The following is a 22,641-nucleotide window of genomic DNA, read 5'->3' as shown; positions in this document are numbered from 1 at the left end:
GACCCGGAAGTAGAAACTTCTATCCGTGTTAGTAGCAGGACGGGACCTTGTGCTGGAGACAAACATTGACGTTTACTAGACATCCTTTTCTCTCTTCTTACAAAGATCTGTTCAACTCGAGCTGCTTTTATATCTGAGCGCAGAACAAGCGCCGTCTCTTCGGAACCTGAGACCGGAAACTCCCTCTCGTGAGAGGGCGAAGGGTTTCCTCTTCCGGGTCAGTGGTGGCAGAGACAGCACCAGCAGCGGATGCTGACATCACCAGTTTCCTCTTCCGGGTCAGCGGCGGCAGAGACAGCACCAGCAGCGGATGCTGACATCACCAGTTTCCTCTTCCGGGTCAGCGGCGGCAGAGACAGCACCAGCAGCGGATGTGACATCACTTCCGGCCGCTCCCTCCTGCTCTCGCCTCCAGTGCTGATGGTTCTCCCGGACTCCTGCCTGAGGTGAGTTCTCTTCAGTTTGTTGATCCGTCTGGGTTCGGGGTCTCCCCGCTCCGCGGCCTGAGAGAGGGACCCTGACACTGAAAGAGAGGGGTTTACACGTGAGCTGAGACGCATTCCTGCCCAGCCCTGCAGGTACCACGCATCAGGAGTTAGACTCACGCATTTTAGTGCAGGTGTGCGCATCACCGCACTAAGGTGCATTAGTCACGCATAATTGGAGCTCCTCTGATTTTGTGAGATCACGAGGCGCTGCATTTGTTTGCACACAATGGCTCCAGCATGCCCGGTTGTCTCTGTGCTGCCAGGCACTTTTTACAGAGCCGCCGTGACACAGAATTACTTAACACTTTCCAGCGCAGCCACCAACGTGGATATCATGTTCCTGTAGGGAAATGGATCTTAGAGTAAACCTGCCCCTCCCCCCAATCACGTGTATTTGGCTATGAGTGTCTTCCCCAATAAACAAGCAGATGCTGCCTTTCGCTGTGTTTTTCGGAGAGGCACCCCACGCATAGCAGGGCTGTCTTACTGCCTTAGTCTAAATCCTGATGTATGATACTTGGCAGGGCTGTCTTATTGCCTAAGTCTAACTCCTGATGTATGATACTTGGCAGGGTTGTATCATAGCGTTAGTCTAACTCCTGATGTGTTGTACTGGGCAGGGTTGTATCATAGCGTTAGTCTAACTCCTGATGCGTGGTACTGGGCAGGGTTGTATCATAGCGTTAGTCTAACTCCTGATGCGTGGTACTTGGCAGGGTTGTATCATAGCGTTAGTCTAACTCCTGATGTGTTGTACTGGGCAGGGTTGTATCATAGCGTTAGTCTAACTCCTGATGCGTGGTACTGGGCAGGGTTGTATCATAGCGTTAGTCTAACTCCTGATGCGTGGTACTTGGCAGGGTTGTATCATAGCGTTAGTCTAACTCCTGATGTGTTGTACTGGGCAGGGTTGTATCATAGCGTTAGTCTAACTCCTGATGCGTGGTACTGGGCAGGGTTGTATCATAGCGTTAGTCTAACTCCTGATGCGTGGTACTCGGCAGGGCTGTCTCATAGTGTTAGTCTAACTCCTGATGTGTGATACTTGGTAGGGCTGTCTTATTGCCTTAGTCTGACTCCTGGTGCGTGGCACTTGACAGGGCTGTCTCATAGTGTTAGTCTAACTCCTGATGCGTGGCACTTGGCAGGGCTGTCTCATAGTGTTAGTCTAACTCCTGATGCGTGGCACTTGGCAGGGCTGTCTCATAGCGTTAGTCTGACTCCTGATGCGTGGTACTCGGCAGGGTTGTATCATAGCGTTAGTCTATCTCCTGATGTGTTGTACTGGGCAGGGCTGTATCATAGCATTAGTCTAACTCCTGATCGTGGTACTTGGCAGGGCTGTATCATAGCGTTAGTCTAACTCCTGATGTGTTGTACTTGGCAGGGCTGCTATCTCTCATATTGCACCATGGCATTACAGTGCAAATCCTGCCATAAGTGGTACACATCCAGAAGCAATTTAATTGAGGTAGAAAGGTACTGATAGCTGTGGAAGGTAGAGATTTATTTTTGCAGTTTTATGTAGCGTGACCTCAACCCACAAGCATTGGTGCACTTGACATGAGCACAAGTTACATTACACAAAGTTACATTCATTTTTTAAGCCTTTCACCCTTTTTCGGTCTATGTTTCTCTAAGTTTAAGTTTCTGTCTTTCTGCCCCGTGTTTGTAATTGTCACTGCAAGTTCACCCATCCCTTTATGCCCCACATATTGATTTTGGTGTGCGTGCCCTGGCCCCTACCTTTATGCCCTAAATCTGCATTAAGTTGTAGTGGCAGCCTGCTCAGGTGTTTAAGTATATGTTACTGTGTCTGTGTGTCTCAGTGTCCGTCTGTCAGTCTTACTGTGTCTTTGTGTCTCAGTGTCCATCTGTCCATGTCTGCATTAAGTTGTAGTGGCAGCCTACTCATGTCTTTATGTGCCTGTTACTGTGTCTCAGTGTCAGTCTGTCTGTGTCTGCATTAAGTTGTAGTTGCAGCCTGCTCGTGTCTTTATGCGCCTGTTACTGTGTCTGTGTGTCTCAGTGTCGGTCTGTCCGTGTCTGCATTAAGTTGTAGTGGCAGGCTGCTGATGTCTTTATGCGCCTGTTACTGTGGTGTGTGTCTCACTGTCTGTCTGCATTAAGTTGTAGTGGCTGCCTGCTCATGTCTTTATGCGCCTGTTACTGTGTCTGTGTGTCTCAGTGTCCGTCTGTCCGTGTCTGCATTAAGTTGTCGTGGCAGCCTGCTCATGTTCTTATGCACCTGTTAATGTGTCTGGGTGTCTCAGTGTCCGTCTGTCCGTGTCTGCATTAAGTTGCAGTGGCTGCCTGCTAAAGCCATTATGCCCTGTGTCTGTACATAGTGTCTGTTACTGTGTCTGTGTGTCTCAATGTCTGTCTGTCGGTGTCTGCATTAAGTTGTAGTTGCAGCCTGCTCATGTCTTTATGCGTCTGTTACTGTGTCTTTGTGTCTCTCTGTCCGTGTCTGCATTAAGTTGTAGTGGCAGCCTACTCATGTCTTTATGCGGCTGTTACTGTGTCTTTGTGTCTCAGTGTCCGTCTGTCCGTGTCTGCATTAAGTTGTAGTTGCAGCCTGCTCATGTCTTTATGCGACTGTTACCGTGTCTGTGTGTCACAGAGTCCGTCTGTCCGTGTCTGCATTAAGTTGTAGTGGCAGCCTACTCATGTCGTTATGCGCCTGTTACTGTGTCTGTGTGTCTCAGTGTCCGTCTGTCTGTGTCTGCATTAAGTTGTAGTTGCAGCCTGCTCATGTCTTTATGCGCCTGTTACTGTGTCTTTGTGTCTCAGTGTCCGTCTGTCTGTGTCTGCATTAAGTTGTAGTGGCTGCCTGCTCATGTCTTTATGCTCTATGTCTGTACATAGAGCTTGTTACTGTGTCTGTGTGTCCCAGGGTCCGTCAGTCAATGTCTGCATTAAGTTGTAGTGGCAGCCTGCTCATCTCTTTATGCACCTGTTACTGTGTCAGTGTCCGTCTGTCCGTGTCTGCATAAAGTTGCAGTGGCTGCCTACTCATGCCATTATGCCCTGTTTCTGTAGATAATAGTGTCTGTTACTGTGTCTGTGTGTCTCAGTGTCCGTCTGTCCATGTCTGCATTAAGTTGTAATGGCTGCCGGCTCATGTCTTTATGCCTCATGTCTGTGCTTATCACCTCTTACTGTGTCTGTGTGTCTCAGTGTCCGTCTGTCCGTGTCTGCATTAAAATGCAGTGGCTGCCTGCTCATGCCATTATGCCCTGTGTCTGTACATAACCACCTGTTACTGTGTCTGCGTGTCTCAGTGTCCGTCTGTCCGTGTTACTGTGTCTGCGTGTCTCCATGCCCGTCTGTACGTGTTACTGTGTCTGCGTGTCTCCGTCTGTCCGTGTCTGCCTGCTCATGCCATTATACCCTCTGTCTGTACATAGGCGCCTGTTACTGTGTCGGTGTGTCTCCGTGTCCGTCTGTCCGTGTCTGCATTAAGTTGCAGTGTCTGCCTGCTCATATCTTTATGCCTTGTGTCTGTACATAGCACCTGTTACTGTGTCTGTGTGTCTCAGTGTCCATCTGTCCATGTTATTTTGTTTATGTGTCTCAGTGTCCGTCTGTCCGTGCCTGCATTAAGTTGCAGTGGCTGCCTGCTCATGCCATTATGCCCTATGTCTGTACATAGGAGCCTGTTACTGTGTCTGTGTGTCTTAGTGTCCGTCTGTCTATGATACTGTGTCTCAGTGTCCGTCTATCCGTGTCCGCATTAAGTTGCAGTGGCTGCCTGCTCATGCCATTATGCCCTGTGTCTGTATATAGACGCCTGTTACTGTGTCTCAGTGTCCGTCTGTCCGTGTTACTGTGTCTATGTGTCCATCTGTCCGTGTCTGCATTAAGTTGCAGTGGCTGCCCTTGTCAAAGCAAAAATATGCCAAGGAATGCCCAGCATTGCTGCATGAGCCTCCAACTCCACTTCTGCCCAAGCTGATGTCTCTAAATCGTTCCCTAGTAGACAGCCTACAGGTAAATCTGAGGCAACCACAACTTTCTTTGGACCAGTAACCCCCCCCCCCCACCCCACCAACCCCCCCCCCCCCAGTTGAGATTCACAACAGCCATGGGGTGGCTAAGAGTGTTGTTATGAGCGTCTGTCACTTGGTACTGCTGACCAAGTAGGTGTTGTTCAGGGTGCACCAGTTTCTCTATCACCATGGTAACACTGGCTCCTGTGTCCCTGTAGGCCTGAACCTCAACACCATTTATTAGGGGAAGTTGCTTGTACTTATCCATATTAAGGGGACAAGCAACCAAAGTGGCCAAATCAATGGCACCTTCAGAGACTAACACAGCCTCTGTGGTCTCCCTAACAAGACCAACCCCAACTAAATTACCAAAAGTGAGCCCAGCTACTCCCTTGGATTAGCTATTAGTAGGTTTGCTCCCACTACCACTGCTATTACTAGGGGCACTAGAATTTGCAGTAGGGGTTGTGATAGTGGGAGGTTTGGTGTTTTTCTTTGGACAACTGGCATCAGTTGTCAAATGGCCTTTGACTTTACACAAATAACACCAAGGCTTTTTAGGTTGATTATTGGAAGAGGATTTGGACCCACCACCCCCACCAGAGGATTTTTTTGGGCCTGATGAAGACTCATTTTTACTTTTGTCCCCACCCTTGTCAGAAGACTTACCATCCTTCTTCTCGCCATCCTTGTCACCTCCTGTATGAACTTTTCTGTTCACTCTTGTTCTGACCCATTTGTCTGCCTTCTTCCCCAATTCTTGGGGAGAGGTCAGATCTGATTCCACTAGATATTGGTGTAACAAGTCAGACACACAGTTATTCAGGATATGCTCTCTCAGAATAAGATTATACAGGCTTTCATAGTCAGAAACTCTACTGCCATGTAACCACCCCTCCAAGGCCTTCACTGAACAGTCTACAAAGTCTGTCCAGTCTTGTGAGGACTCTTTTCTGGTGTCTCTGAACTTAATCCTGTATTGTTCAGTGGTTAAGCCAAATCTATCCAAGAGTGCATCCTTCAAAACTGAAAAATTGTTAGCATCACTTTCTCTAACAGTAAGGAGCCTATCTCTACACTTTCCAGTGAAAGATAGCCACAATATAGCAGCCCACTGCCTTTGATGGACCCCCTGTACCATACACGCCCTTTCAAGTGCAGCAAACCACTTGTTGATGTCATCCCCCTCCTTGTAAGGGGGGACTATCTTGTGCAGAGTCCTGGAATCATGCTCTCTAACAGGATTACTATCAGGAATACTGCTGTTGCTGCCACCATGGGGTCCTAACCCCAATCTCTGTCTTTCCTTCTCCAGGTCTAGGGATTCCCTACCTAAGGCCAGCTGTTTAAGCTTCAGTCTGGTCTCTTCAACCCTCAACTTTTTGAGTTCCTTTTCTAACATGTTGTCTTCAGGGTGGGTGAGTTGGGAATGCTCGAACACAGAAGATAAATTGGAAACAACAGAGGGGGATCTGTCCCTAACTGACTGAATCCTATCAACTTTGCCTCTAGGAATAAAGACTTCCCTACTGTGATGGGAACCTCCATTACTACCAACATTACTGGGTGTCTTGTTAGAGGGCAAATCCTGATCAGAACTCTCCCTACTTCCCTCAAGGAGATCCCCTGAGTCAGATTGGGAACCTTCTATTGACCTCTCATTTGAAGTGCCTGCTTGGGACTCATCATTCACAATAAGCATGTTAAATAGAAATTCTTTGGTAGGGTTCTTTCCCATTACTAAACCTCTATATAAGTAGAGACTCCTTAGGCTCTTGAAATTCAAATTTAAATAAGTAGTATTGACCATTTTAAGAGTAGAATCTTCTACAGACATGATAGTAAAAGGTTTAGAAATAGTGAGAAGGAAGAAAAAGTTTCAGAACTTTTTAAAGAACAGAGAAAACACTTTTTCTAACTTTTTAGAAACTTTTAGAAGTTTTAGAATACTTTTCGTACTTTGTAAAAAGTTTAAGAGGAGAAAAGCAAAACTTTTTGGTTAGGTGTACATACACTGAACTGTTTTGTATATTATTCTCTTATAAAAAAAAGTACACAATGACAAAGTGGTAAGTAGTTACAAGTACTTATCCCACCGCTGCACAACCAATGTAGGAGGCTGGCATGGCTTATAGTGGGTACCAGAGGTACTTACACCTTGTGCCAGGTCTAGTTATCCCTTATTAGTGTAGAAGAGGTGTTTCTAGCAGCTTAGGCTGATAGAAGGTAGCTATGGCAAAGCAGCTTAGGCTCAACTAGGAGACATGTAAGGCTCCTACTATACCACTGGTGTCATATGCACAATATGATAAGAAAACACAATACGCAGAAGTACTAAAAATAAAGATACTTTATTTTTATGACAATTTGCCAAAAGTATCTCAGTGAGTATCCTCAGTTTGAGGATAAGATATATACACAAGATATATGTACACAATACCAAACTTAGGTAAGTAATAGCAAAAAAAGTAATGTAAACAGTGTAGAATTACAATAGGTTGCAATAGGAGCCCATAGGTATAGGGGCAACACAAACCATATATTCCAAAAGTGGAATGCGAACAACGAATGGACCCCAAACCTATGTGAGCTTGTAGAGGGTCGCTGGGACTGTAAGAAAATAGCGAGGGTTAGAAAAATAGCCCACCCCAAGACCCTGAAAGGTAGGTGTAAAGTGAGCCTACTACCCCCAGAGAGCACAGAAGTTGTGATAGGGGGATTCTGCAGGAAGAACAAACACCAGCAATGCAACAACAGTGGATTATCGGACCTGAGTACCTGTAAGACAAGGGGACCAAGTCCAATAGTCGTGACAGTGTCAAGAGTGGGCAGGAGCCGAGGAAATGCCAGCTGAGGGTGTAAGGAAGCTGCCACTAGATGGAATAAGCTTGGAGTTCTGCAAGAAAGAAGAGAGCTAGGGACTTCTCCTTTGGAAGACGGATGTCCCACATCGCGATGAAGCTTGCAGAGGTGTTCCCAAGCAGAAAGACCGCAAACAAGCCTTGCTAGCTGCAAGGGTCGCTGTAGAGGTTTTTGGGTGCTGCTGTGGCCCAGGAGGGACCAGGATGTCGCCACTTAAAGAAGGAGATAGAGGGGGCGCCCAGCAACTCAGGGAGCCCTCACAGAAGCAGACAGCACCTGCAGACGTACCTGAACAGGCATATGGAAGAAGAGTGAACCGGATGCGAAGTCACAATGGGGAGTTCCACGACGCTGGAGGACAACTCAGAAGGTTGTGCACTGCAGGTTAGAGTGTCGGGGACCCAGGCTTTGCTGTGCACGAAGGAAATCCTGGAAGAGTGCACAGGAGTCGGAGCAGCTGCAAATCACACGTGTGAGAAAGTAGCCTCTTTCTAGCCTTGTTACCCCCACTTTTGGCCTGTTTGTGAGTGTATGTCAGGGTGTTTTCACTGTCTCACTGGGATCCTGCCAGCCAGGGCCCAGTGCTCATAGTGAAAACCCTATGTTTTCAGTATGGTTGTTATGTGTCACTGGGACCCTGCTAGTCAGGACCCCAGTGCTCATAAGTTTGTGACCTATATGTATGTGTTCCCTGTGTGATGCCTAACTGTCTCACTGAGGCTCTGCTAACCAGAACCTCAGTGGTTATGCTCTCTCTGTACAAATTGTCACTAACAGGCTAGTGACCAATTTCACCAATTCATATTGGCATATTGGAACACCCTTATAATTCCCTAGTCTATGGTACTGAGGTACCCAGGGTATTGGGGTTCCAGGAGATCCCTATGGGCTGCAGCATTTCTTTTGCCACCCATAGGGAGCTCAGACAATTCTTACACAGGCCTGCCACTGCAGCCTGAGTGAAATAACGTCCACGTTATTTCACAGCCATTTACCACTGCACTTAAGTAACTTATAAGTCACCTATATGTCTAACCTTTACCTGGTAAAGGTTTGGTGCTAAGTTACTTAGTGTGTGGGCACCCTGACACTAGCCAAGGTGCTCCCACATTGTTCAGGGCAAATTCCCCGGACTTTGTGAATGCGGGGACACCATTACACGCGTGCACTATACATATGTCACAACATATGTATAGCGTCACAATGGTAACTCCGAACATGGCCATGTAACATGTCTAAGATCATGGAATTGTCACCCCAATGCCATTCTGGCATTGGGGAGAGAATTCCATGATCCCCTGAGTCTCTAGCTCAGACCCGTGTACTGCCAAACTACCTTTCCCGGGGTTTCACTGCAGCTGCTGCTTCTGCCAACCCCTCAGACAGGTTTCTGCCCTCCTGGGGTCCAGCCAGGTTTGGCCCAGGAGGGCAGAACAAAGGACTTCCTCAGAGAGAGGGTGATACACCCTCTCCCTTTGGAAAAAGGTGTTAGGGCTGGGGAGGAGTAGCCTCCCCCAGCCTCTGGAAATGCTTTGATGGGCACAGATGCTGCTCATCTCTGCATAAGTCAGTCTACACCGGTTCAGGGATCCCCCAGCCCTGCTCTGGCGCGAAACTGGACAAAGGAAAGGGGAGTGACCACTCCCCTGACCTGCACCTCCCCTGGGAGGTGCCCAGAGCTCCTCCAGTGTGCTCCAGACCTCTGCCATCTTGGAACCAGAGGTGCTGCTGGCACACTGGACTGCTCTGAGTGGCCAGTGCTAGCAGGTGACGTCAGAGACTCCTTCTGATAGGCTCCTCCAGGTGTTGCAAGCCTATCCTCTCTCCTAAGTAGCCAAACCTTCTTTTCTGGCTATTTAGGGTCTCTGCTTTGGGGAATTCTTTAGATAACGAATGCAAGAGCTCATCAGAGTTCCTCTGCATCTCTCTCTTCACCTTCTGCCAAGGAATCGACCGCTGACTGCTCTGGAAGCCTGCAAAACTGCAACAAAGTAGCAAAGACGACTACTGCGACCTTGTAACGCTGATCCGGCCGCCTTCTCAACTGTTTTCCTGGTGGTGCATGCTGTGGGGGTAGTCTGCCTCCTCTCTGCACTAGAAGCTCCGAAGAAATCTCCTGTGGGTCGACGGAATCTTCCCCCTGCAACCGCAGGCACCAAAAGACTGCATCACCGGTCCTCTGGGTCTTCTCTCAGCACGACGAGCGAGGTCCCTTGAACTCAGCAACTCTGTCCAAGTGACTCCTACAGTCCAGTGACTCTTCAGTCCAGGTTTGGTGGAGGTAAGTCCTTGCCTCCCCACGCTAGACTGCATTGCTGGGCACCGCGTGATTTGCAGCTGCTCCGGCTCCTGTGCACTCTTCCAGGATTTACTTTGTGCACAGCCAAGCCTGGGTCCCCGACACTCTAACCTGCAGTGCACGACCTCCTGAGTTGTCCTCCGGCGTCGTGGGACCTTCCTTTGTGACTTCGGGTGAGCTCCTGTTCACTCTTCTTTGTAGTGCCTGTTCCGGCACTTCTGCAGGTGCTGCTTGCTTCTGAGTGGGCTCTTTCTCTTGCTGGATGCCCCCTCTGTCTCCTCTCGCAATTGGCGACATCCTGGTCCCTCCTGGGCCACAGCAGCATCCAAAAACCCTAACCGCGACCCTTGCAGCTAGCAAGGCTTGTTTGCGGTCTTTCTGCACGGAAACACCTCTGCAAGCTTCTTCACAACGTGGGACATCCATCCTCCAAAGGGGAAGTTCCTAGTCCTCTTCGTTCTTGCAGAATCCACAGCTTCTACCATCCAGTGGCAGCTTCTTTGCACCCACAGCTGGCATTTCCTGGGTATCTGCCCACTCCTGACTTGATCGTGACTTTTGGACTTGGTCCCCTTGTTCCACAGGTACTCTCGTCTGGAAATCCATCGTTGTTGCATTGCTGGTGTTGGTCTTCCTTGCAGAATTCCCCTATCACGACTTCGGTGCTCTTTGGGGAACTTAGGTCCACTTTGCACCCACTTTTCAGGGTCTTGGGGTGGGCTATTTTTCTAACCCTCACTGTTTTCTTACAGTCCCAGCGACCCTCTACAAGGTCACATAGGTTTGGGGTCCATTTGTGGTTCGCATTCCACTTCTAGAGTATATGGTTTGTGTTGCCCCTGTACCTATGTGCTCTCATTGCAATCTATTGTGACTGTACATTGCTTGCATTGCTTTCTATTGCTATTACTGCATATTTTTGGTATTGTGTACATATATCTTGTGTATATTTGCTATCCTCATACTGAGGGTACTCACTGAGATACTTTTGACATATTGTCATAAAAATAAAGTACCTTTATTTTTAGTATATCTGTGTATTGTGTTTTCTTATGATATTGTGCATATGACACTAGTGGTATAGTAGGAGCTTTACACGCCTCCTAGTTCAGCCTAAACTGCTCTGCTAAGCTACCTTTTCTATCAGCCTAAGCTGCTAGACACCCCTCTACACTAATAACGGATACCTGGACCTGGTGCAAGGTGTAAGTACCCCTTGGTACCCACTACAAGCCAGGCCAGCCTCCTACAACGCGGTACCCAGCAATGCAGTCTAGCGTGGGGAGGAAAGGACTTACCTCCACCAAACTTGGACTGAAGAGTCACTGGACTGTGGGAGTCACTTGGACAGAGTTTCTGAGTTCCAGGGACCACGCACGTCGGGCTGAGAGGGGACCCAGAGGACCAGTGATGCAGTCTTTTGGTGCCTGCGGTTGCAGGGGGAAGATTCTGTCGACCCACAGGAGATTTCTTCAGAGCTCCTGGTGCAGGGAGGAGGCAGGCTACCCCCAGAGCATGCACCACCTGGAAACAGTCGAGAAAGCCGTCAGGATGAGGCGATACAAGGTTGCTAGTAGTTGTCTTGCTACTTTGTTGCGGTTTTGCAGGCGTCCTGAGCAGTCAGCGGTCTATTCTTTGGTAGAAGGTGAAGAGGGAGATGCAGAGGAACTCTGGTGAGCTCTTGCATTCGTTATCTAAACAATTCCCCAAAGCAGAGACCCTAAATAGCCAGAAAAGGAGGTTTGGCTACCAAGGAAGGAGGATTGGCTACCGAGAGAGGTAAGAGCCTATCAGAAGGAGCCTCTGACACCACCTGCTGGCACTGGCCACTCAGAGCAGTCCAATGTGCCACAAACACCTCTGTTTCCAAGATGGCAGAAGTCTGGGACACACTGGAGGAGCTCTGGGCGCCTCCCCTGGGAGGTGCAGGTCAGGGGAGTGGTCACTCCCCTTTCCTTTGTCCAGTTTTGCGCCAGAGCAGGGCTGGGGCATCCCTAAACCGGTGTAGACTGGCTTATGCAGAGATGGGCACCATCTGTGCCCATCAAAGCATTTCCAGAGGCTGGGGGAGGCTACTCCTCCCCAGCCCTGACACCTATTTCCAAAGGGAGATGGTGTTACACCCTCTCTCAGAGGAAATCCTTTGTTCTGCCTTCCTGGGCCAGGGCTGCCTGGACCACAGAAGGGCAGTAACCTGTCTGAGGGGTTGGCAGCAGTAGCAGCTGCAGTGGAGACCCCAGAAAGGCAGTTTGGCAGTACCTGGGTACTATGCTAGAGACCCGGGGGATCATGGAATTGTCCCCCCAATGCCAGAGTGGCATTGGGGTGACAATTCCATGATCTTAGACATGTTACATGGCCATGTTCGGAGTTACCATTGTGACACTGTACATAGGTAGTGACCTATGTACAGTGCAGGCGTGTAATGGTGTCCCCGCACTCATAAAGTCCAGAGAATTTGCCCTGAACGATATGGGGGCACTTTGGCTAGTGCCAGGATGCCCACACACTAAGTAACTTTGCACCCAACCTTCACCAGGTGAAGGTTAGACATATAGGTGACTTATAAGTTACTTAAGTGCAGTGGTAAATGGCTGTGAAATAACGTCAACGTTATTTCACGCAGGCTGCAGTGGCAGGCCTGTGTAAGAATTGTCAGAGCTCCCTATGGGTGGCAAAAGAAATGCTGCAGCCCATAGGGATCTCCTGGAACCCCAATACCCTGGGTACCTCAGTACCATGTACTAGGGAATTATATGGGTGTACCAGTATGCCAATGTGAATTGGTAAATTTAGTCACTAGCCTGTTAGTGACAAATATGGAAAGCAGAGAGAGCATAAACACTGAGGTTCTGGTTAGCAGAGCCCCAGTGAGACAGTTAGGCATCACACAGGGAACACATACAGGGCACACTTATGAGCACTGGGGCCCTGGCTGGCAGGGTCCCAGTGACACATAGACTAAAACGACATATATACAGTGAAATATGGGGGTAACATGCCAGGCAAGATGGTACTTTCCTACAGTCACTGCACTGCATCTTACTGAAGCATGAGAAACAAGTGCACACTGCAGCACAAAGAATCTGCGCACACTGCACTGCTTTTTACTGCACAATGAGAAACCTGTGCATGCTGGAATTCATCTTAGTGCAGTGTGAGAGATCTGAGCACGCTACGCTGCCTTTTAGTGTATTATTAGTATTATTAGTAATCTGTGCACACTGCACTGTAGCTCACAAGACACAGAGAGCAAAAGCAGCGTCCTTGCGCAAAGGAATTCTGATGGTAGAGGGGTGTCTAGGGCGCAATCCAGCCAGCACTGACTTGTTCACATCTATTCTGTCCCTGAGGATGGCCTGATCTGCTTGTAGGAGCCCATTATCAATCACTAAGAAGTCTAATGTAGTTTCCACAATAGTTTATACATCCTTGATGGCCTGATGGCACCTGAGCTGATCCAGTGTGAACAGGAAAGCATTGAAGTATGTGAATGCAGTTACCTTTGTTATATACTTCCAGAGGAATTAACTTTGTTATATACACTTCCCGAAACTAAAGAAACAGCAGTACGTCTGGATCCTTCTTTCTCCACCATCTATTTTTGTTTAAATGAAATCTTGTCCATGTGCATCTCCCTAAAGCTGCCCCTGTAGCATGTAGGTGCTCCATGCTCGCCGTTTCTTTAATAAGTAACTATGTGATCACTGGTAAATCACCTCCTTTTAAGAAGAAAATATGACGGGATGTGTTCAACAGAACATTTAGCAAAATATCTGTGTATGGTGAATTAACCCTGGCTAAGTTTCAATCATGGTAAAGAAAAGATGGTGTTTATATCCAGTTAAATATTGTGTATCACATTCTAGTACATTTGTATTTCGTAATTTTAAATCTCTTTACATCCCACAGGACAAATTCTTTGAATGCATCAATTGCTTTGGAATAACAACAATGATTCAGTAAATCAACAACAAATGGTCATAAATAATCAACTCCAGTATTCAGGAAAACATCAGTGCAGTCACAGACTGAGGACCCTGAACATAGACTGATAGAAGTTGGAAGAAGCTCCGAAGGACAATTCAGTGAACACAGGAGTCTGAGCTTTGCACCTTTACACCACAAGACTAAGAAATGACCTCTAGAAAATTAAGGCAACAACACTGACAAACCACCTCCTGAATAAACAGGCAACCAACATCAGTTTTGAATATGGGATTTGTATGATGTGGCGACCACAGTGCTCCGATACCTAAAATGATAACAGGCCATAATTCAGTGCTCTAGGTGTATTGTAAACTCTTCCTCCCTACACCACAGCAACCAGAGAAAAACACAAAGGAGTGAAGAAAACAACTGAAGGGTAAAGGAGAGAGGACTTCTGGTGTGTTCAATACAACGGACTGTCGCAATGTGCACCAACCGAAATTAGGTTAATCCTTACCCCCAAGCATTGAAAACTGTTATCCAATCTAATCTCTCGTAAGGAAGCCTTGCTCATATTATGAGTGTGGCAAGTATTTAGTGACCATTGTATTTTACTTTTAAATTGGAAATCAAATGTCCTTAATACAAACAAATACAGGGAAGTGAGAATAACACAAGTGCTTTATCAACCATGTTGGCCCGTCAGGAAACACAGTCATGGGATGTAGAAAAATATATACCCGACCTAGAGGCACTACCCAATAAAGAAGAATCATACACAGGCAGTGAGAGCTTTAGTTTGTCATCACTTTTAAAGCACCATCGGCAAACACACACAGGAGAAAAGCCATTCAGATGTAGTGAATGTGCGAAACGTTTTAGTCAGTTATCATACCTCCAAGTACATCAGCGAACACACACTGGGGAAAAACCATACCATTGCAGTGAATGTGTGAAGAGCTTCAATTGGTTATCACACCTACGAATACATCAGCGAACGCACACAGGGGAGAAACCATACCATTGCAGTGAATGTGTGAAGAGCTTTAGCCAGTTATCAACCCTACAACAACATCAGCGAACACACACCAGGAAAAAATCGTACAATTGCAGTGAGTGTGGAAAGAGCTTTAGTTCTTTATCACACCTCCAAAGACATCAGCGAACACACACGGGGGAGAAACCATACCATTGCAATGAATGTGTGAAGAGCTTCAGTCATTTATCAGATCTCCAAAAACATCAGCGAACACACACAGTGGAGAAACCATACCATTGCAGTGAATGTGTGAAGAGCTTTAGCCACTTATCAACCCTACAACAACATCAGCGATTACACACCGGGGAAAAACCGTACCATTGCAGTGAATGTAGAAAGAGCTTTAGTCTATTATCATACCTCCAAAGACATCAGCGAACACACACAGGGGAGAAACCATACTATTACAAAGAATGTGTGAAGAGCTTCAGTCATTTATCAGATCTCCAAAAACAACAGCAATCACAAACAGGCGAAAAACCATACCATTGCAATGAATGTGTAAAGAGTTTCAGTCTTTTATCAAATCTCCAAAAACATCAGCGATCACATTCAGGCGAAAAACCATACCATTGCAGCGAATGTGGAAGTAGTTTTAGTGAATCTTCATCATTAAGGAAACATCAGCGAATACACACAGGTGAAAAGCCATTCAAGTGCAATGAATGTGTGAAAAGCTTTAGTCAATTATCAGCTCTCCAGTGCCATCAGCGAACACACACCGGGGAAAAACCATACCAGTGCAGCGAATGTGGAAGTAACTTTAGTCATTCTTCAACATTAAAGAAACATCAGCGAATACACACAGGGGAAAAGCCATTCAAGTGCACTGAATGTGTGAAGAGCTTTAGTCAGTTATCCCACCTCCTAAGCCATCAGCGAACACACACAGGGGAAAAGCCATACCAGTGCAGTGACTGTGGAAGTAACTTTAGTCACTCTTCGACATTAAGGACTCATCAGCGAATACACACAGGAGAAAAGCCATTCCAGTGCTATGACTGTGGAAAGAGCTTCAGTTTTTTATCGAACCTTAAACAGCATCAGCGAACACACACTGGGGAGAAATGATATGACTGCAGTGAATGTGGAGTTAGCTTTAGTCAAATATCACAATTACAAAGACATCAGCAAACACACTCGGGTGAAAAAACATTCAGTTGAACTGAGTGTGTGAAGAGCTTTAGTCACTCAGCACACCTAATTAGACATCAACATACACACTTGAGGGAAAAAACATTCAGATGCAGTGAATGTATGAAGAGTTACAGTCGCTTAGCACACCTCCAAAGACATTATCGAACACACGCAGGGGAAAAACCATACAGTTGCAGTGATGTTATCAAGAGCTTTAGTTGGTTGTCACACCTCCAAATACATCAGTGAACACACAGGGGGAAACCATTCAAGTGCAGTGAATGTGTGACAAGTTTTAGTCTATTACGAAGCCTATAAAGCCATCAGCGAATTACAGAAGAAGATACAATTACAACTATGTGGGACCTCCAAATGCCAGATGATAAGAAAGTTGATGATAGAAGTCCCGACTAGTCAGAAAAGAAAAATCACACACAAAGCTTTGTAGAATTATAAGAGCGTCTGTTGTCAGTGATTGCTCATTTCAATTCTCTACAAATAAGAAAAAAAGAGAAGTTGCAAGGCACACATTAATACATCAGCAGAGTGTGGACTAAAAGATATGAAACTTTTCTTCTCCCATGAAGTAGAGTCATAAAGAAAACCATCCAAGCATACCTGTCATTGCTGCCTGTAAAGGCAACACTACAACCAATACTTGGACTAACAAGTGTATTTTCAGCTAACTTTGGGATATAGTGGTAAAACCTATAAACACATCTCACTCAAACTGATTTCACAAGCACACCCTGGAGACTATTCATAGCTGGTTGTGGTGTTTGGTACTTGTATGCAACATTGATGGTTGAGTGACAGCAGCCAGAGAACAGTGTCCAAAAGCATGAGAATTGAAAATAGGAAAATGTGAGCTGTAACTCTCTGGGTTAATGCTTGTAGTGCACGACATGTACCTCCCAAGGCCTGATGCATGAGAAGTGATGCTCATTTCCATCATCACATGGTCCTTCCCCACTGGTGTTCAACAGCTGCATCCTTAGGAGACTGGATGGCTCACCATGGACTACGTAAATGATTAATTGTTAGAATAATTGCATGTAAATATATTTTATGAGTTTCTTATTTGCAGAGAATCATTCATCCAAATCCTGTTTGGTGCAAGGTTAGAATCAGTGTATGCTAGTCAAAGAGCGAATCAGTGTATACTAAGCAAGGAGCGAATCAGTGTATGTTAATCAATTAATAATAACTTCATTTAGTTGTTGTCAGCTGAACAGTGCATTATTACGATTTATACGAAAACCCATCTACCCACCATATCGTGCTATCATGCAGTATTTCATCATGAACAGCTTATACAAATCACAGCTGTGTCCAAAGCAGTTGCCTTCAACCCTAACGTGCATTATTCAAACATTATTAAGATCACAGTCACATTTTATAGCTTTTATAAACTCCATTAAAAAAAATCATAAACAAACTTAAGATCACATATTAAAACCTATCAATAAAATCATGGGACTATCTTAAAATACTATTATTTTAAAATGAACTATTAACTAGGTGCGTCGAGAGACATGTTATCTACGAATATGATAAATCACCATTCCCATCCATTAATTGGCTGACTTCATTCTAATTTTGTATTTATTAATAGCTTTTCACATGCCAATATAGTATATTGTCCTAGATGTACGTATGGTTCTTTTTCAAGAAGAGCATTTATAGTAGTAGCAAATTGTGCTCCACAACATGCCAAAGGGATTGACGTTCCTGATAGGCAAGTAATAATGGCTTGCCTACAAGCGCGTATATTCATCTCCTTGAAAGTTGGTTTAAAAGATTTCTTCGTGGAAGTAGTGACTCTTGGACATGTGCACATTAAATGACAAAGTGACTCTAATTTATAACCTCATAAATGACAATTTGTTTCTGTCTTTTCACCCCTCTACGCTGGGGTAAGATCTTTGGACTCAAATATGCCAAATCGAAAAAACGTGAAATGCTGTTTAGAGACATGGTGTAAGTGTATGGCAATGTATGCTTGAGGTTTCCAACTGGTATACATATCCATAACAGTCCAGGCGTGCCGTTGTTTTACTAGGATTTCTTTAATCTAAAATGAATTACTTGTTTTTTGAAGAAAGATTACTGCACCTAGCAAATGCTGCAAGCCTCCTCTAGACCTAGCTCTGTCATAGATTCCTCAAGATAGACACCCCACGAGTTGTCCTGCTTTCCTTCCATCTGGGCCTTTATCTCCAACCTGCAGAGACTAGTCAAAGCTCCTCTTTCTGCAATACGGAGACGCCAACATAAATTTCACGAAGGCATTTAGTTGTTTGAATTTTTGATGTTGAAGTCAAAATTCCAAACAAACGTGTGCTGGAGAAGTTTCTTTTGGGAGGCAAAGGACTGCCTTGTAGGCCATTGTTTGAAGCTGATTTAAAGTAGCAGTTTCTTTGCTGTGCCAGAGTTCAACACCATATGTCAGAGAGGGTGAATCAATAGTAAACAAACGACAAATTACGTCCCACAGACACTCCCAGGTATTTATATGAATAAACAGATTCAACCTGCTGGCCCTTTATAAACCACCTGTGTGCTTTATATTTGAAGTCCACCAGCTGCACCACTTTTGTTTTCCGTAAGTTCAGCTCTTGCTTCTCAATATAACTTCCCAGAGCATTGATCGATCTTTGAAGGCCAATGGGAGTTTGACTTAGTATTACTATGTCATCTGCATATTGCAGGAACACTATCTTCTCCTTCGCTAATACTGGAGGATGGCTATCTTCAACTCACAAATATTTATACAAATCTGCTAGATATAAATTATAAAGGCACGTGGCCAAAACACATCCTTGTTTTAAGCCATTCCTTGTACAAATATTTGAAGTGAGTCTATTGCCATCCTCTAATTTCACCTGGACCCACATATCACTATATAGGCCAATAATTGCAGTTAGCATTTTCTCTGGCAGGCCCCAATGCTCCAATTTCCTCCATAGACGGGTTTGCAGCACTCAATCAAAAGCTGACTAAAGATCAATAAAACAGGCAAACAACCTAGATGATATCACTGTATGATAGCAAAATTATTGCTAGGAGAAAAAGACATTGAAAAGTTTAGTTCCTAACAGGTTTTTCAAGACTTGACGGTTAAGACTGAATCTTGAGTAGTAAAGAATTCCAGCTCTTAGAAGCTAGAATCCAGAACTATCCACTCCCTGCTACACATTTCTGGAGCCTTGACACTGGAAAATAAATCTGGATTCAGAAGAAAAGCGACACAAATGATAATCAGGTTTGTGTCTATTAACAAAAAGGAACGCTCATTTTATAAATTCTGCTCGTGAATGCAGGAACTCAAAAAGTATGCACTGCCTCGTGAGTAAAGAGAGAACATTTGTGACACAGTTGAGCCTTTCTCAAGCCACAAATAAGATAGACATCAGCCTTCTAAATCATCTGCTTTTGTGTTGCTGGAGCTGCCAAATGTGCAGCCTTCGCATAGCCCAGCCTTGTGCAAACGAAGGAGTCTCCAATTAAATATTCATGGGAATGCATTCCACTGAGTCCCTTCTTCTGACCACCATCACCACATCCTAGTAGTGGTAGTTTGGGATGGGTTTGCTTTTAGAACTTGGAAATGAAACTGTTACTTGTTGTTAAATGCCAGAATTAGCACAGCACATCTGTGCTGCCAGAGCTCCGTCCATCCGGGCATGATTCGTATTGAAGGTTTTGTGAACCAGTGAGTCAAGAATATCAGCACCTGTGACTAAAGAGAAACCACTTCTGATGGATACTTCTACCTGCTGATTCCTCACCTATAGCATGATCCCCAGGTACCAGTCTGGATCAAGAACCTTCAAGGCTATCACATTGCCGGTAGAGAGCCTGGCATTGCATCATTGCCATAAGCGGCATTCAGTGGCGTCACCAAAGCCATATGGCGTTCACTCTGGCACAAATACAGTTTTTTTTTTCTACTCTTGTTGCAGATCTGGAGCTCGCTTTCTCAAAGAGTCTTGACTTTTCTCTCCACTTGGGGGTATTGCAATGTGAAGAGCATGCACGTAGAGGAAGATTGTTTTGTAGACACCTTTGGGGCTTCTTCTGTGCGGCCCAAGCTACTCTGTACACAAGGACTTAAGGATAGGGTACATAGAGGATTTTATAAAGCCACGTCCGCTGCTGCGGAGTTTCAGTTGGACAAATGATTGTGCGTCCTTTAATCTAATTGTAATTGAAGAGTGTCCTTCCCGTGACTTTGGTTACAAAGTACTCTGGCTTCATTATACCAGGACCACCGTAGCTGGACCGGGGAGACTGTCTTTATTTATTTCCCCTGCTTCAAAAGCTGCTAGTGAAAAGCAGCGGGTGAAGTTGCCCTTTACGAATGTAAGGCCGGCAGCCATAGAATCTGTGGAACATCAAAAACCTTTTATCAGGGCTTATGGGGTGGTCCATACCACACTGGGGCTTGAACCCTCTCTTATCACAATACATAATTGGGAACAAGCACTTATACACAATTTAGTTTGGGCATTCTTTGTTGTCATTTATCCTTTCCATTAGGATAATATGAAAGTTTCAGTCTGTATTTGTCACCGCAATAAATTATCACCACAAACGCTGTTACGTTTGACTTTTTTGTGCAAATATTATACACCTTTTGACACGCCTCTTGAAAATATTAGGTTTCGACAGACCAGCCTTATGTTATTTACAAATGTTTTCCACACCTGAGGTTTGCTTGGAACTGGTGCTTTTTTCAAAATCAACTATTTGGCACTGCAAATCTTTGTTGTTTTAATAGTATTCATTTTATGTGCTGCATGTTTTTTTTAATCGTAAACATAAAAATACTGTATTGGTTTTTCAATGTGCTAGGTTTTCTAAGTATGTTTTAATCTTGACTTATTTATTGTTTTTATGTGTTTTTTTCTATTTTTATGTGCTATTATGATTATTCACTAGTTTTCAAATAAACATGGATTGATTGATGAGAGGTTGTGGATTAGCTGTTATTTTTAAGGAACACTGAAACAACAAAACACTACAGTTTTATGCCCCTCACATTACTGAATTATCTGACTTAGTGCTAAAACCCTCTCCCTCTGTGTTCTTAGTTGTTATATCTTACCTCCTCCTGATAGTACCTTTGTTCACTCCTTGATCAAATTGACTTCACCGGCACTATCTTACCCTCATTTTTTAACTTAAGGGGTTTTAATTTAATATTAGGGTAGACGATGTCTCAGATGCAATTTCTAGAGACCTTATGGACTCTATGGAGGCAGTTGGTCTTACGCAGCCGATTACTGGACCTACTCTAAGGACGGTCATAGTATTGACCTTATCCTTATCCTTGCCATGAATAATTTGATAACCATCAACAAAACACTCACCCAGATTTGGACCGGTCATTTTCTTATTCTATTTCGTCTTCAAGCTTCTGATTCCTTACACTCCATCTGCTCTTCGACTAAAATTATCATTTAGGAATGCCCAAGGGCGAAACGGGTACCTGAAGCTTTGTCGAGTGCTCTTTATACCACCTTATTCTGGTCAGCCAAAGCTGAGGCCGACAATAATAGTTCAGCCCCCACTATGGACACAGAAGTGCCTGAATCAGTCCCCTTTTTGCCACCTGAATTTCCAGTGGAGGAAGCTGCCGTTTTATATCAGAAATGGATTAAGCAGACCTTGCACCTGTATTCCAGTTAAGACAATTCGTCCTTGCAAACGGCCCTCCGCACCATGTTAAAATGACGACCTAGGACTAGTTATACTTGAGTATAAAACTATTGAAAAGCATTGGCGAGTAAACTACTCCTAAGAAATTAATGGCCTGATTTAGAGTTTGGCAAACTGATTACTCCTTCACAAACGTGATAGATATCCTGTCCGCGGTATTATGATTCCCATAGGTTATGATGGGATTCTGAAATGGGGGATGGGATATCCATCACATTTGTGATGGAGCAACCCAATCCGACAAAATCTAAATCAGGTCCAAAGTCTGAATTATTAAGAGCACAAAAAAGAAACTATTCACTCATTTCTGCTGCTAAAACAGAGCACTATACTAGAGAATTACTCAATGCGTCTACCGCCTCTGAATTAACAAGAGCACAAACAAGAAACTATTCACTCATAGAGCACTATACTAGAGAATTACTCAATGCGTCTACCACCTCTAAACAACTGTTCTCTGTAGTCCAGTCTCCAGCAAAACCATCCTCACCTCCAATACAGTTGAACTCGCTCAACAGTTGTGCGACTATCTCGAATTTTGGTTTGAGAAAAAAGTTGAAAATATTGTGAGTAGTACCATCTGGTGGGTAAAAAGCTGCGGTGATTTCACTCAAAAAATGCCAACCGACCCCTCGTCTCTAGTTATTTTAGACGTATGTCTGTGCTCTATTTTTCGATCTTCGGAAAAATATGTCAACAAGCTACTTTCCTATTTCCTTGAAGATCATCATTTACTTGATCCAGCAGAGTCTGGCTTTTGACCAGCTCATCGAACAGAATCTGACTAGGTGCCTCTGTTAGATGATGTTAGAAGGGCAGCAGAGAAGGGTGATTTTTAGGTCGAGCCTAGACAGTGCTTGCAATGTCAAGTGATCTGTTGTATTCAGTTTGTGGGCTTGTGACTCCTCCCATTGCTGCTATTCCTTAGAACAAAAGCATCTTGCACTGACCCAGATTACTTATCATTGACGTGGGAGATGTACTGGTCCACCAAGCACACCATCTGCACAGTCATGGAGTGGAAACGCTTACGATTCCTGAACACCTATTCATTCTGGCGGGGGGGAACAAATGCAATATGTGTTCCATCAATTGCCCCAATTATATTGGGGATATTTCCCATTGCATAAAACTCGACCTTCACAGTGTCGAAATCCTCAACCTGGGGGA

The 22,641-nt window shown here is 45.0% G+C and overlaps 1 pseudogene; it reads left to right on the top strand.

The window, feature by feature from the left end:
• Positions 1 to 340: 340 nt before the first annotated feature.
• LOC138287247 (zinc finger protein 135 pseudogene) lies at positions 341 to 20,707 on the top strand (annotated as a pseudogene).
• The last annotated feature ends 1,934 nt before the right edge of the window (positions 20,708 to 22,641 follow it).

This window comes from Pleurodeles waltl, chromosome 4_1, assembly GCF_031143425.1.
Source record: "Pleurodeles waltl isolate 20211129_DDA chromosome 4_1, aPleWal1.hap1.20221129, whole genome shotgun sequence".
NCBI classification, from domain to species: Eukaryota; Metazoa; Chordata; class Amphibia; order Caudata; family Salamandridae; genus Pleurodeles; species Pleurodeles waltl.
This window is presented reverse-complemented; position numbering and strand designations above follow the sequence as displayed.